The 14169-nt window shown below is 41.7% G+C and overlaps 1 long non-coding RNA gene across 4 annotated transcripts in view; it reads left to right on the top strand.

Annotated features, from left to right (window-relative positions):
• The window catches only part of LOC138118573 (uncharacterized), a 142809-nt gene extending 129061 nt beyond the window's left edge, over positions 1 to 13748 (top strand). For 2 of the 4 annotated variants that reach the window (XR_011155213.1, XR_011155214.1), the window contains one exon: positions 1247 to 9410. This is a non-coding gene — a long non-coding RNA (uncharacterized lncRNA). Of the gene's footprint in view, positions 1 to 1246; positions 9411 to 11893 lie in introns of those variants that run through there. The other 2 variants (XR_011155216.1, XR_011155215.1) reach the window with 2 other exon arrangements.
• The last annotated feature ends 421 nt before the right edge of the window (positions 13749 to 14169 follow it).

Below are 14169 nucleotides of genomic sequence, written 5' to 3'. Positions count from 1 at the left end.
ACACTTTCAAGAGCCAAACTTCTCCACTCCTTTACTACTGGATTACGTTATAGAGTACTGATGCCCATTTAGAAGCAGTAAAACAGTTTAACAACACTAAGTTACATATTTTTTTTCTTAGCTAGACACATGGGCACCATCTACTACCCTGTAGCACCTCCTTATTGATCTCTATTGCACTGCATGAAATAGGGCAAGCTGTCATTGAGGGCACCTGGGCTGGCTCCAGGAAGATGAAGAATTGATAGGTTAAATTTAATTGATGTGGTGTGTTATTCTGAATGACTAAACTTGGCCGTATGTTACAGTGGAAGTGTACCTTTTATCTTTGTTTTCCTGGGTCTTACGCTATAAAACTCTAGGCTGCATCCTTTACACAGGCTTACTGTACATTTCTGATACCATAGTGCTCTAATATCTTGCTGTATGTCACTGTCATCTGGGCTGCAAGACTAATGCAAGAATTCATCTTGGCTGTGTTGCTCATATATCCTTTGCACAAGGCAAAAATATTTACCAGACTGGAGATAGAAGCAGCAGTCGCTGAGTAATGTGTGTGCAAAATGATCTATGAATGCAGACCTCGATTGACTGGAAATGAAATACTGTGATAAAAATCCCATTTTTGAAATGTGCAGTTGTGCCAAGGAGTGCATTGCCTGCTCCAGGTTTTTATAGAAGCTGTACAGTTTAAGCATTATTTTTTATATACTAACTGGAACATTGAGAAAGTGTACTAGTGGGTTTGGAAAAACACTTATTGTAAGACTATTGCCAAATTACCCAGTCAGACTTCAATGTATGCACTTTACAGCATTCTGTTTCTCATACCATTCTGGATTAGAAAAGCTTTTAAACAAGGCAGGGAAGGTGTCAAGAGATGCCAGGTTTGAAGAAGTGAAAAAAAAATTAAAAAGTAAAACATTTGTGTTACTTCAAGCCCATGATGTTTGTAGTAAAAGATCTAGTTTTGAGACACTTGCTCTTTAAGCTGGCAACAAAACAGCTCATGGTAAAAATACTGTTTAGCTTTTAGATGTGCCTGTTGTTATGCTCATGGATGGGTAGTCTTAAAGGCATCACACCAGACTTAGAGACTGATACCCATACCAGCTCCCTTCACTTGGACTAAAAATAGGAAACTCTAAGTGTACCTTCTCTAAAAGTAAGCTGAAGTATCCAAAGAACAGAGTGTGTATGAACAGAGGCACGGTATCAATTTGATTTTCACCTGTCATTTGAACAGGTATGGAGGCACCCAACAGCAGCAGCAGTGCAGCATGGAAACCGGGAGAAAACACAAAGAAAGAAGCAAAGGCAGGAGGACTCATGCTCTGGCCCTCAGGGTGTGTGGAGAGCTGTCGGGCTGGCAGCAGGGAAGGTGCTGAACAAGGGCTCCTGTGTGGGGACGGCTGTTGGGAAGTTCAGAGCGGTGCCTCGGAAATGTCTGACAGCTCTTCCTACTCCTGCGCTCGCCTCCCCGCTCTGTGGGCTCGGGGCACAAGAGATGACTCCAGCTGGGGACTTCTGCTCTCTTACACTTTTCCTGAAAGTCGGATTCTGCTCCATGAAGACTCACTCGCTGCATGGAGCACCCGTGGAGCTGCCGAGGATTTGCAGGAACTGGCAGCAAAGGGAGTGGGGCAGGAGCCCGGGGCTGCCAGGTTCGGGCCAGAGCAGTGTGGTGTGATGAGAGCTCTGTGGGTGTGCAGAGCTGCCTTGGTTGAACCTTTGCAGGGATGCTTTGATTCCTGGCATGTTGTGATAAGTTTTGGAAGGTTTTCAAGCTCTAAGTATGGGATGTTTGAGGGATAAAAGCTTGAATTGCTGTGGGTGGTGTTTGGAGACCCTTGGCCCCAGAGGGTGGGAGACCTCTGTGAACCTGTGTGAGAAGGCGGGTGGGCCTTACTGCCGCTTTAAAGAGTTCCAACCCTTGGTGTTTTTTAAAATTTCTGCCAGAAGTTTAGTGTTGCTTTAAGCATGACACATAATGGAGAAAAGCTTGTATCTACGACAATACTTTCTCTTCTAAAGTGACCTGGAGCCCTTCAGATCCAGGCCGCTGTGGTACAACCTGCCCAGCCAGAGGAGCGGCAGGGAAATGGCAACTCTTGCTTCCTCGAAAGGGGAGATTCGTTGAGAGTGACCTTTCAGCCCTTCAGATATTTCATAAATGTGCTCTCCTGAGGTGCTGTTATTTAACTAGAGGCATCAGAACGTGATCTCCTGCTGGCTTTGCAGCTCTTGCTCATTGACAGGTTAGAGCAATCAACGTGATTCCTACCAGGCCATGGCTTTGGAAAGGTCAAGCACACCCCAGCAAAGCCTGTCCCTTGCATTTTAAGAACAGTAGGAATCAAATCTTATCAGTAACTGTGACCAACAGAGCTACAGGAGATACAGTTTAATATTCTATTACAGATTAGAACTGCTGGGGAAACCTCTGAAGTAGAACAAGGAAGAAACAAAAAAACAAATAAAAATGTCCTTAAGGTTGAAGTCTGTCAGTACAGTCTCTTCTGGGTAATGTGTTGTGGATTTCTGAAGAAAACATTTAAGGATTTCACTGAAAATCACTGCATTAACCATATGCATTGTGTAAGGCACAGGTACCGCATGCTTCAGGATGGTGAAAATCTGCAGAAGCAACGCTAAGCACATTAGCTAGTTTAGTATGTCATAAGTAGGTGTGCTCTTAAAACCAGATCCTGTTCTGTTCTGAAAGGACGTGAAGCTGAACTAAATGACTTGCGTGTGTATTCTCAGTCTGAAGAGTCGTGGCTGCATGTAAAAGAATTTGTCACATATCCAAGCAATGGAGAGTTATTCTGATTTGCTTGGTTGGATTTGTCTAAGGTACATTATTAATAATAGGGCATTTTGCTTGACTTGAAAATCATGTTTTAAAGCCATTTCCTAATTCTGGAGAACCTAGTTCATGACTTCTAAAGGTCTGTTTGAATAGCAGTGAAGCTAGGTAGAAGTATAAGCTGCTTCTGAAACTGGTGTTTAACACTTGTAAAATCCTGCTAAAGTGTATAAGCTGAAGCATTCAGAACTGGAGGAAGGTTTTAAATTCAGTTGTCCTATGTTCATTTGTAAAATGAGTATTGGTTTTCATAGAGTATGATGCATATATTCAGTAGTGCTTTGAGGCCCTCTGTCATATGAACAGATATACGTAGAAGGAAGAGGGAAAAGGAGGTTCTTCTGTCTGCTTTGGCATTTGGCTTCAGTTTGATTTTTTTTTGTTTATATGGCCCCAAGGCCAGAGAGTGTGAGATGAGGCTCTGCCACCAAGGTTATGCACGTTAAACTTGATGGAAGGCAGCAGAAAAGGTTGATAGCAATGGTGTCTATTGCCAGCCATAAAGGCCTGCACAGTGTTCTTGCATTACATCTCACTGCCTGTGTTAAAATGCACTTGGTTCCTCATAGTCATTTCTATCTTAATAAAAACGTGCTGCTTTTAAAACTGTAGACAAATTCAAATGGCAGCTTGGTACTTCTGGTAATAAACTGCTGCTACATTCATCCCATAAAGCGGCTACAGCAGAATTCTGGAGTAGTGTCAGCCAGGGCTCTGCACAGCCCTGCCAGGCTGGCTCTCCTCTCTGTGCTGCTGTAGCAGCTATGAGCCAGAAGCAGGAGCTGTAAACTTTAAAATATGACTTTTCAGCTAGAAAGCCTTTTCTTGCAGCACTGAAAGCTTTTCCTGCATTTCAAGTGAGTGGGAGATTGTTTGCCCAGTCATAAGTCTGACTCTGAATACTATAGCAACCAAAATTAGGCCATACATCATCCTAATAGTGGTTTTCAAAGAATTCTTCACAGGATCAGTTCAGACCTTACAAAGCAGTAAGGTTTTGAGCCCAGTCACGGAGAATGGCACCATCATGAATGTATCACAGGATGAAAGGGACTTGGGTGGCAGGAAACAACACCACAAAACTGCAGGAAGAATATGGATAGGGATGTAGCTATGTTTCATCTCTTGATTTGTGTGATAGTGCTTGGCATTGTGGTACCTTTTCCATGGCTTTTATCAGAACTGCATTTGCTGTCTCATTGCCTTTCCTGAGGGAAATCAAAACATGACTGGGGTGGGAAGGGATCTTTCAAGATCGCCAAGTCCACCCTCCCTGTCGTGGAGGAGCTGCTAGGAGAGCAAGGTGTATAAATGTAAGAGGTGTCTGTCTGCCCAGCAGCCTTGCTGGTTACTCTGTGTGTGTTGGGCTCTTATCAGGATGCTGCAAGCCTGGCTGGCCTCAATGGACTTCAGGGCCTTGTATAAAGTGAGGTGAGTGGAGCTCACAGCTCCAAGGAGAAGTAAAAGTTCTTGCCAAAGCAGTGAGGAGGTGTAAATATACTTGATAAGGGTTCTCTGGAAATATTTCTTTACATAAATAGCTGATAGGCAAGTCTGCAGATAGACACGAAGTTAAGGCCAAATTTATCATACCAGTGGCTTTGCTGGGAGTACTAAATTTTGATGTTCATTGTTAGCATGTGCATCACATTATGTGCCATTCATCTCAACATAAATACTGAAGCATCTGACAAGGCATTACTCACCATGTATAACCTCTCAGAGCATGTCACTGTAAATCATTCATACTGTTGCAACCTCGTTAATTAATGGTTAAGGAAAAAATCCCCAACAGATTTTTATTCTATTCTATTATTTTATTTTATTTTATTTGCTCCTCATGCAAATATTATTTTTATTTGCATGAAGAGCAAAGTCATGTTTTATTAAACCAGTCACAGTGTGTTAACATAGTGAAGTTCCTTGACTAGTTTTATTTGTTTCTATGTACATTTATGATCTTTCTTTTGTGTTCAAAGGTGTTTTAGCATTTTCGTAGCTGAAAATAGCATATCTGATAAAAATTAATGAATTCTTAAATCCTTGGGAAAAATCCTTGAGAAAAGTCAATGAAATGCTCTTAGATTTTAAGGACTAGTGCAGCCTGGCAAGGAAAATCTTTAAATATTTTAGATTACAGTGCCACTTACCCTAGATTAATATCCCTAGTGCAAATAACCCTAGATTTTTGGTCCACAGACAACTATTCTGTTAAAGAGTAGAACTTTATATTAAATATCTATGAAATATCTCTTGGATCCTGTTTATAGGCAGGCTTTTTGATGCTGCCTGGGTGATGTGAGTCTTCTCTCTGGTGGAGCTCATGTACCAGGACAGGGGCAGAGCTGCTGTGCTTCACTTGGTTTTAGTGATTTGATACAACTTCTCTTCCTTCCCCAGCTCAGATTTTTGTACACATGAAGCTGAAGTCATTTGGCTATAAAAGGTTATCAAACACTGTCTAATCTATCCAGTATGTATAATTAGAACTTAGAGGAAAGGAACTTGTGGAAGTACTAACAATCCTGGAGAAGATAATTAAACCTGAAATACGAATATAGTAACACCCCTCAGGAGGGGAAAATCCAATCACATTATTACATTAAAAGAAAGATTCTGAACCTTGACTCAGATACCCTTTGTGTTCTGAATCGCACAACCTCCATCTTTTTAGAGTTAAATTAACTAGTAGGAGACTCTCCTAGAATAACAGCTAGTGGATTGTGATTGGTTTTTTTGGGTTTTTTTTTTGTTTTTTTTTTTTTTTAAAGAAGGAAAAAACTTGTTATTTCCACTTGAGATGCAGGAACTGGGAAGCCCAAGTATCAACTCCTTTTTACAGAGGTGCAGCTGGAGTGGATCTACAACATTCACACAGAGTTCCATCAGTGCAAATAAGGGCAGAACAAAGCTTTGGTAGGGTAACTGTTCCCTTGGCAATACCCAGCTCTTGCTGCACGAGAGGCGCCGTGGCCAGGGCCATAACAGTCCCTGGCTCCCTGTGCAGCCCCACACAGGACCTGTGCCACGGGAGGATGTGTAGGGAGCCAGCTCAGTCGCACAGGCCGAGCTTGATCTCATCCAGGTGCATCACCTGCACATCCCATTGCCCCTATGGACACCCCTAGAAACAAGGCAGATGTTACTTCCTGATACTCCAGGGAGTCTGAAGCTAATAATTTTGCTTTGTTTCATTAGCCCAGCTGTAATGTAGCAGAGCTAATGCAGTCATACCCTGGTTAAGGTACCAAGCAGTTTTAGCTGCTTATCTGCCATGGAAAGAACCACATTCACTTTTGCAATGAAAATTAAATGTGGAAATAATTCCCTTTTCCTTTTTGGAATATTACTATGCTATTAAATAGGCTTAAGACCATTAAAGAGTAATGACATGAAGTTCCATGCATCATTATTTTAAAGGAGATTGAATGAAAATATACTGTCTATCTGTTCCAGCCTTTGCCTAATCCTCAGTTTAATAGAGATTTGTAAGGGCCATGATGCACAGCCATTTAGTAATGAAGCAGTCTTCAGTTTCTAAAGCAGGAGGTTTAGCATCTACGCTATGAATGAAGTAAGCATAAAAGACATCAAAGATCCTGTTTTCTCAGTCTCAGTAACTTTAAAAGTTTTTCTATTAAATACTGTAGTCATACCTAGAGAAATGAAATGCAAGGTAATAGTAGAATATCAGATTCTCTGCTCTCAGTTACTTAATGTAGCAGCTGGTTACAACTGATTTCTGTAGTTACCCATAGTCATTAATTGCTTTTGGCTCCACTGCCCTGGTTTGAGCAGACCAGGCTGGTGCAGCATCTGGTGGCTTCCCTGTTACACCAGTGGGGAGGTGAAACAGGAAGGCTGAAGATCAGGTCTTCACTTCTAAATCCCATGTGGTAGCTTGGGGTATTGAACCTGCATCTTCAAGGTGTGTCAGCTGAGCTTGGACCCTTAGCTGTGGTTCTGAAAATTAAGCTTTTATATATATTTGTCACTGCTGAATGAATGACAAGATTAGAGCATGGGTCATCATCTCTTACCTCTGCTGTACTTGCCTAAGCTTGGAAGTTGTGTCTGTGTTTGTGGGAATCAACCAGCTTCTTTATTCCATGGAAGGAAAAAAATAACCCAAAGATCCTTTAATGCAAGACTAATTTTATGTGAAGGAAGCCTGACATACACCATTGTTCACCTTACTGTACGAGAGCTGCCTTTTGTCACAGAACAAAGAAGTTGGTGGGGCTGAGGGAATCGCGGCCCCTTGGCCCTGCAGATCTGCTGCCTCTCCTGTGCCCTGGCTCACACAGCTCGTCACTGCCTGCCAGGCTTTGGGCCACAGCTGTTCACAAGGGGAACACGAGGGGAACGTGGTGGGACATATGTCCACAAAAGTTTATAATCTTCCTTTTTGGACATCTACATTGCTTGGCATTGTTATAGATGAATTACTGAGAGTTGGCTTTCACCATATGTTGTATGAATTATGGGTTATGAGTTATGAGTTGTGATGTTGGATATTATGATATTTTCCCAGGGGAAATATCAAGGTGATAGGATATGTTGAAATGTTCAATGGTTGCTGGGGTGCTCTGGCTGTGGGTTGGTTTTTACAGGGGCTGGATGATCTGCTGTGCTGTAACATCAGTTCTCTGGGGTGTGCAAAGGGCCGGGCTGTTGCCAGCCAGACTTGGAAGGCACCACCACAAAAGGAATGGGACTCCAACCAGTGAGGACCCTGAGGGCCACAGCACCAGAACAGGGCGGGCTCCCAAAAGATTGACAAGGGGGTGAGACTATGCAAAGCTGTAAATAAATATGCATCAGGCTGATGCAGTCACAGGGGTATAAAAGGCAGGATGGCCATTCTGTGGGCGAGCCTCTGGCACCCAGACATGCTCCCAGTGCTGTCCCTCTTTGCTTTGCCATTTTTATTGAGTTCTCAGTAAATTTTAATAACTCATTTCCATATCGGATCGGGGTCATTTATAACAGCCTGGTTCATATTTTGATGAATCTCTCTGGAGTCTTGGGTAAAGCCTTCACTTAGAAAATAGTGCAGTTTCCCTAGGGTGGCTGAAAACTTGGTAGAGGTTCCTTCTCTGCTGCTGTTCTGAGAGAAGATGATGCACATGTACACACAGCTGCAGAGAGAGCTCTCCCAAGGGCTGCAGATCAACTCACTGCCGCGCAAAAACGTTCAGCAATGTGATGTTCTGTGCTGGCAGCAATTCTGCAAACCATGGCAAGGCAGGTCCTGCCCTGTGACTTACAGGGGTCTGGGAAGATGCATCCAGGGCCTGAAGTGCTTGCAGTTCCCCCAGCCTGCGGGTCTGAGGCCTGGAGAGAGTTGGGAGGATTTGGGTTTTTTTAAGACATCACACTTCAAATTTATTTTGATTTAGAAGTAGAACTAGATTACATCAATAAGAAATCTTCACATCTGAGTTTCCTTCTTTCAGAATAAGGGCTGAAATTGAATAGGAGATATTGCCAAATAACTGGAACATGTATTCAGAATAAAATATTCATACAAGGAGGAAATGGGATCTGTGCTTAATAAAAAAAAAGAGATTGTATGCTGTGATAGCAATTATGTATGTTCAAATATTGTGCTTTTTTTTCAAATCTTGGTTATAATTCCAAAATATATAATTAATGATCCTGTCAATAATGCATTTCTAATCTTAAGGTATGAAATAAAATCCCCTTGCTTATTTGTATAGGCTGGCCCTTTAAGAAAAGTCTTTCTTGGCATTGGGTCTTATCATGAGACACATAGAAAAGATCAAGAGGCTGAAATCTATGATAAATTGACAGGGAAGTTCCTGTTTGGAGAATGCAATATGTTTGAAGTTTTACAGATCCCAACTTTCCTTTTACCACAAAGGAAAAAAAGTGATTGCAAGATGAAAGGACCTCGTTGGCTCTGCAGACCCATGATGGAATGCAATTTTATCTCTTTCAGTCACCATTTCTGCTCTGAACAGGTTGGAACAGAAACCCATTAATGTTTGATTGCGGCATGAAATAAATTGGTGGGTTCAGACTCACTGAGAGTAACCAGCTGCCCATTTTATGAAAACTATCCTTACAGGTGATTAAACTGATACTTTTGTGAGCTGTCTCAGCTCGACAGTGAGTCTAAGGCAGATGAGAAGTGAAGGTTGCCTTTATCAGGGGGCTATTTCTGTCTCTGTTGTGTTGGTTTCATGGAGCTCATTGCTCTCCACTGGTGTCCTAATTTGCTGTGACACATCTGGGGCAATGCTGTCCTGCAGGGTCCGGTGTGAAGTGTAACAGTGGGCACCAGGAGGAATTTCAATGGACGCTCATCCGTAAAAGGTGCAACTTCAATGAGTTGCCATAGTTTGAAAAGCCTTGTTCATGTTGTTCTTGAGATAGATTGACAAGTGGTCTAGCTTGAGAAAAACATTACAGTCAGTGTAAGGCAAAACCAAAATAGAGAGTGTCCTCTCTTTTTTTCTTTGCCCTATTGCCTCCCTCCTTTCCCTTACTGTTTAGATGTTGTTCAGCCCCTTTTCCTTTTCCAAAGCCTCTGCTGCATTTAGAACAAGTAGTTTGTCCTTTATATTATCAGTTGGCACTTGTAGCAGCACCTTCAGCCATGTAAGCCAGTTACATTTATTAATCTTTCCAGGCTCTCAAACTTGCAAAAGTGGCCCGATAGCGTTTCTGGAAGTCCATCATCCCCGCCCGTCATATGTTTGTGAAAGTTAACATTATTGCATTCTGTAAAGTTAACTTTCTCAGGTTTGCTCCTCAACTTACACATTTCTCAGTGCATGTTGGGAATTTCTTTCCTATTTAGCAGGATTTCCAGCAGTAATATGTCAAAAAAAGGGTACAAATTCAGAGTTCGTAAGTCTTAAATCTCGCAGATTCCTCTACTGCCTCACATCATTTGTTATTAATAAATAACTGCCCAGTTTTGTAGGAGGGTGGTACAGTTTATCTAAAGATTTTAATCTGCCTTCCAACACCAGTTAGCACTAAGCCATTATGAGGCAGAACTATGAAATGAAAGTGGCCATGCCAATTATCAGTACAAAAATGATGGAGGAGCAAAAAAGGCAGAAGAGGAGGTGGGTTTACAGGTGGCCCTGGCAAACACTGCACAGCTTCTTCCAGCCCTGCTGGAGAGAATCACCTGTTCCTCCCTGTGACGGAGGAAAGGTGGGTGCTGCTGGAGCTTGGCTCTCTGGGGGTTTGCTGCTGCAGTGGAGCTGCTCCTGGGGGTTTTTGTTAGACAAAAACAGGTCTCCAAGCCTAGAAACACAAGCAGGGCTTAAGTCACTTTGTTAACAAAAAACTGTGATGAGACAAAGCACAGTCTAGGTGCATCTGGGAGTCAACCTGCCTAAGAATGCTTCATATAAAGAGACACAAAGGTGAAATGCTGCAGACATGCTCACTCTTTAGAACAACATCTCACTTCTAACAGTAAGTAAGTTTGGAATCTTGATCACTGGCAGCTCAGGAAGACATCTCTTCAAAGGTGCAAAGCAAAGAGACTGGAATTCACAGATGAAGTGCTCTCTAAGAATTTCACTTGAGTTCAACTCATCACTCAAAGTGAATTTGAACAAATGCCTCTCTTAGAGGAAAAAAGAAAGTCTTTAGCTGAAATTATGTGTGAAGTGAACACAAGCAAGAATGTAGCTGCTGAGGAAAACAATTTCTTGTTTCTCTCTTACCTAGCAAGGGGATTCTTGCTGAGGTGAACAACTAACCAACAGGAGATCTGATCAGTAAAGCTTTTGCCTACCAGGAAAGTAGAAGACTAAACACAAACTGTTTATTGTGTGATTATAAAAGGAAATGGGTGTTGAACTTGTCATTAAGAACTGCTTGGAGAACAGAGCCCCATTGTGCTAGAGCACTGTACAAACAAATACTGCAGGAGACAGTGCCTTCTTTGAAATGTTTATCCTCTCATAGGGAGCCAAGAGGATGGAAATATGTTTTGAGAGGTTAGTCTTCAAAAACCTAACATGCAGGCCATATAATGAAACACCCACTGGGTTATTCATTGATTGTTAGTCATTCACAGTTGACTCTCAATGACAAACAAACTTATTTTCATCGTATCCCTTCATTTGTATTCATGGATGTTGGGCATCTGTGAGATAACTGTGAAAGGCGCGTTGTGCTGCCGGCCATCCTGCTCTCCCGGTGGGATCAGCATGGGATCATGCCTGCTGCTGGAGCGTGGCAGCCAGGAACCTCCCAGTCCCACGGCCAGCGAGCAACTTTGGCAGCACAGCCTGCCCCTCTCTGCATTCAGATTGTCACCAGGTCACCAGTCACTCCTAACATACAGGAGAGAAGTTAATTTTTCAGTTCAAGCCTAAAAATGTTTTGCTGTGTTGTGATAGTGTGATGACAGTAGGAAGAAGCTCAGTTTTTCATTCTATAGAAATCAAATTGAAAGAAAATGTCATCAGTGTGGAGGTCTTCAGTATAATTTTTCTGATCCTTACCTGAGGTTGTGAATTACATGGATGTAAAATGAGTGTAAAATAAAATAGAAAATAGAGAAATATCTGCTGCAAAAATGGAGAGGATGGAGGAAGGCAAAGGAGTAGGTAAAAAAAGAATAATAAGCATTACTACCCAGAGAAAGCTTTGGTTTTGAGACAGGGCATTGGGCTATGGATGACTTGACCTTAGTTGTCAAAAGAAAATGAAATACAATAATATCTGGCCATGAATTATGCTTATGTCTACATTTACTCCAGCTAAAAATAAGAAATTGCTATAGCTGAGGACTCAAGTCTGTAATGGTGTTTACCAAGGAGGGCAGGTTACAGATTGAGAGTAAAACATGTTTTGATGTTTCCAGCTATTCATATTGCATCACAAGATTTGGAACAAAATTTGGCAGCCCAGGAACCAATGAATTCATTTCTTCTGTTAAAGTTGTTCAAGTCACACAACATGTCTTTAGAGCCGAAGTATATCTGGAATTGTATCTTTATTTTGAATCTTTACATTTCTTTTTAGGTTCATCTTTCCATCAGTCTTCTCCCTGAAGTCAGTGGAAGTGGTGACTGCACACAGCCTTCAGGATGGGCCTCAAAGGAGTCCTCATATTTTACCTGTCAGAAGTGCATGGCATAACTTTGCATTTAGGCCAGGGGCTTTTTTCCAGAATTTCTTTGGAGGACTGGAATTTCTGAGACTCAAGCAGACCTGAAGAAACATAATCAAGAACAGAAGACCAAGCAGTTTGAAAAATGATGCTTTAGTGCATTATGTTGCATATTTTTATGAGGTTATATAAAGTATTGTGATCTTCATCCAGCCTTGGGTCCCTGAGCGTGCCAACAGATGAGAAAATACTGTATTAATGTTGTCAGTGGTATGGCTGTCTCAGTGATGAAGTGGATTTCCCTAGACTTTGTACCAGGGGTTTGGCCAAATAAAGTGCTAGGGATAGGCCTAAAAGCTTTTTTGTTACTTCTGGATGTAAAGAAGAAAGAGTTAAGGTACAAGGAAAGTCTTAGCTGAAGAATGTGTGTATGTACATCTAAATTTTTGTGTAAGATGCTGAGATCATGAGTTAAGTTTTACATAGTTTAATGCACCAAAATTCTTGTATATCTTTATCAATTTAGAAGAAGCCTGTTCCCCAAAGCAGTATTTGATGCAGGCAAATGTTTCTATGTGCTTCCATGAACGTGGGCCAGCGAATCCGTGCCTCTCTGCTGCCACCGGTGCAAGTGACCTTGAGTTTCTCTTCGGTGTGTTCTGGCTGCTCACGGTGGGGCAGGTAAAGGCTGGGCTGTGTCCGAGAGCAGGGAATTCCTGCTGGGTGGGATGTGACCTGACCCTCCACTTATCCTCACCAGGTTTGTGTATGGCTCCCTTTTTTCTCACAGGACTGTTTCTAATTGACACGTGGTCGCTCGAGTGACCTCCCAGCACCGTTAAGATTTGTAAAATGTCATAGAGTTAAGGAAATCTCACAAAACCTGATGCCTCCACTTGGGAACAAGACATTCCTGTCTGCCTTCATGCTGCTGGAAAGAGGCAAAAGCTGTTGCAGATGATGTGGGGAGAAAGGGCACCTCTTGAGCACTGGTAACATCCTCTGTGTCCCCATCTTTCTGGCTCTGCTGAGTGGTTTCACAGTGAGACTGAGTTATTCTCTTGACAGAGTTATTTATATACCCTGTGACTCAGCTGTCTTCTGAGGGATGGCAGCTTGCCTGCCTGAGAAACAAACTTTGTGCTGCCACTTGTGTTGTTTTTTCTGTAAAATATTCATTCCATGATGTTAGATCAGTGACGGAAATGCTAAGAGCACCAAAAGAGTGATGGAAAAAAAAAAAGGATGTGTAAATTGTTTTATGTTAATCATAAACTGAAAAGATGGACAAAAGTGATTTGCTGTTTTTGTTTTCCTACCTTGTGTTAATAACAAAAGACCTTCTGCTGCAGGAGGATTAAAAAATAGGGAGTCAGTATTTGCTCTCGAGCCTGAACTTCATTTTACATCTGCAGAGTTTCTGTCTCAGTACAGTAATTCAGTGGGTTCTGTGAAATAGTTCCTACTTTATAATAACAATGAAAAATCAGAATCAGTGCTTCCTTTGTTGCCATGCATTATGAAATTATTTTCTTTTGTGTGAGGCACAGGTAGAGAGCATCATGAGATGTTCCTTGGATTTTTGCATGGGCTGCTAGCTTGAGTGGGCAAAACTTAAGCTGGGAAGAATATTCCTTTTTTTTTTCTTGGGAACACTCAGTCTTTGTATTACACCACTTCACCTTGGGTTTTGTGATGTCATTTTGCTGTGTGTTTTCATTCATTTGTATGCAGCAAGGTTGTTTTTGTATTTTGGTTTTTTTTTTTTCGGGGGGGGGGGTGGTATTCTTCCCCATATCCTATGGTCTTTTTTTATTCTGTAACAGGAGTTGTTTTGCATTTCCTTGAGGCAATGAGCCATTCCACTGGTGGGAGATAATATTTTTTTCTTTGCAGTGAGTTATGTGTATGAAAAGGCAGAGTATGTGGAATGGGTTTTAACCTTCATTGCTGTTGGTTTTCACCTTTTTCGACCTTCTTTTCACACTGTCTTTTTTAACCTAATTTCTAGTGGTTTTGTGCTGTTGCCTTTGTTTTTGCTGCAAGATAACTGAAGCTTAGCTTTGTCAGATGTTTACATGCCTATTGCTTTAATCCAAGTAAATTCATCTTTATGAATTCAAAATCATCTTTATTCATATTGTCCTTGTTGTTAATTTAAAATAGAAATCCCTTACCAGTGTAGCAG

Source organism: Aphelocoma coerulescens, chromosome 14 (genome assembly GCF_041296385.1).
Source record: "Aphelocoma coerulescens isolate FSJ_1873_10779 chromosome 14, UR_Acoe_1.0, whole genome shotgun sequence".
Taxonomy (NCBI): domain Eukaryota; kingdom Metazoa; phylum Chordata; class Aves; order Passeriformes; family Corvidae; genus Aphelocoma; species Aphelocoma coerulescens.
The sequence above is the reverse complement of the archived record's forward strand: the minus strand, read 5'-3'. Positions and strand labels throughout refer to the sequence as shown.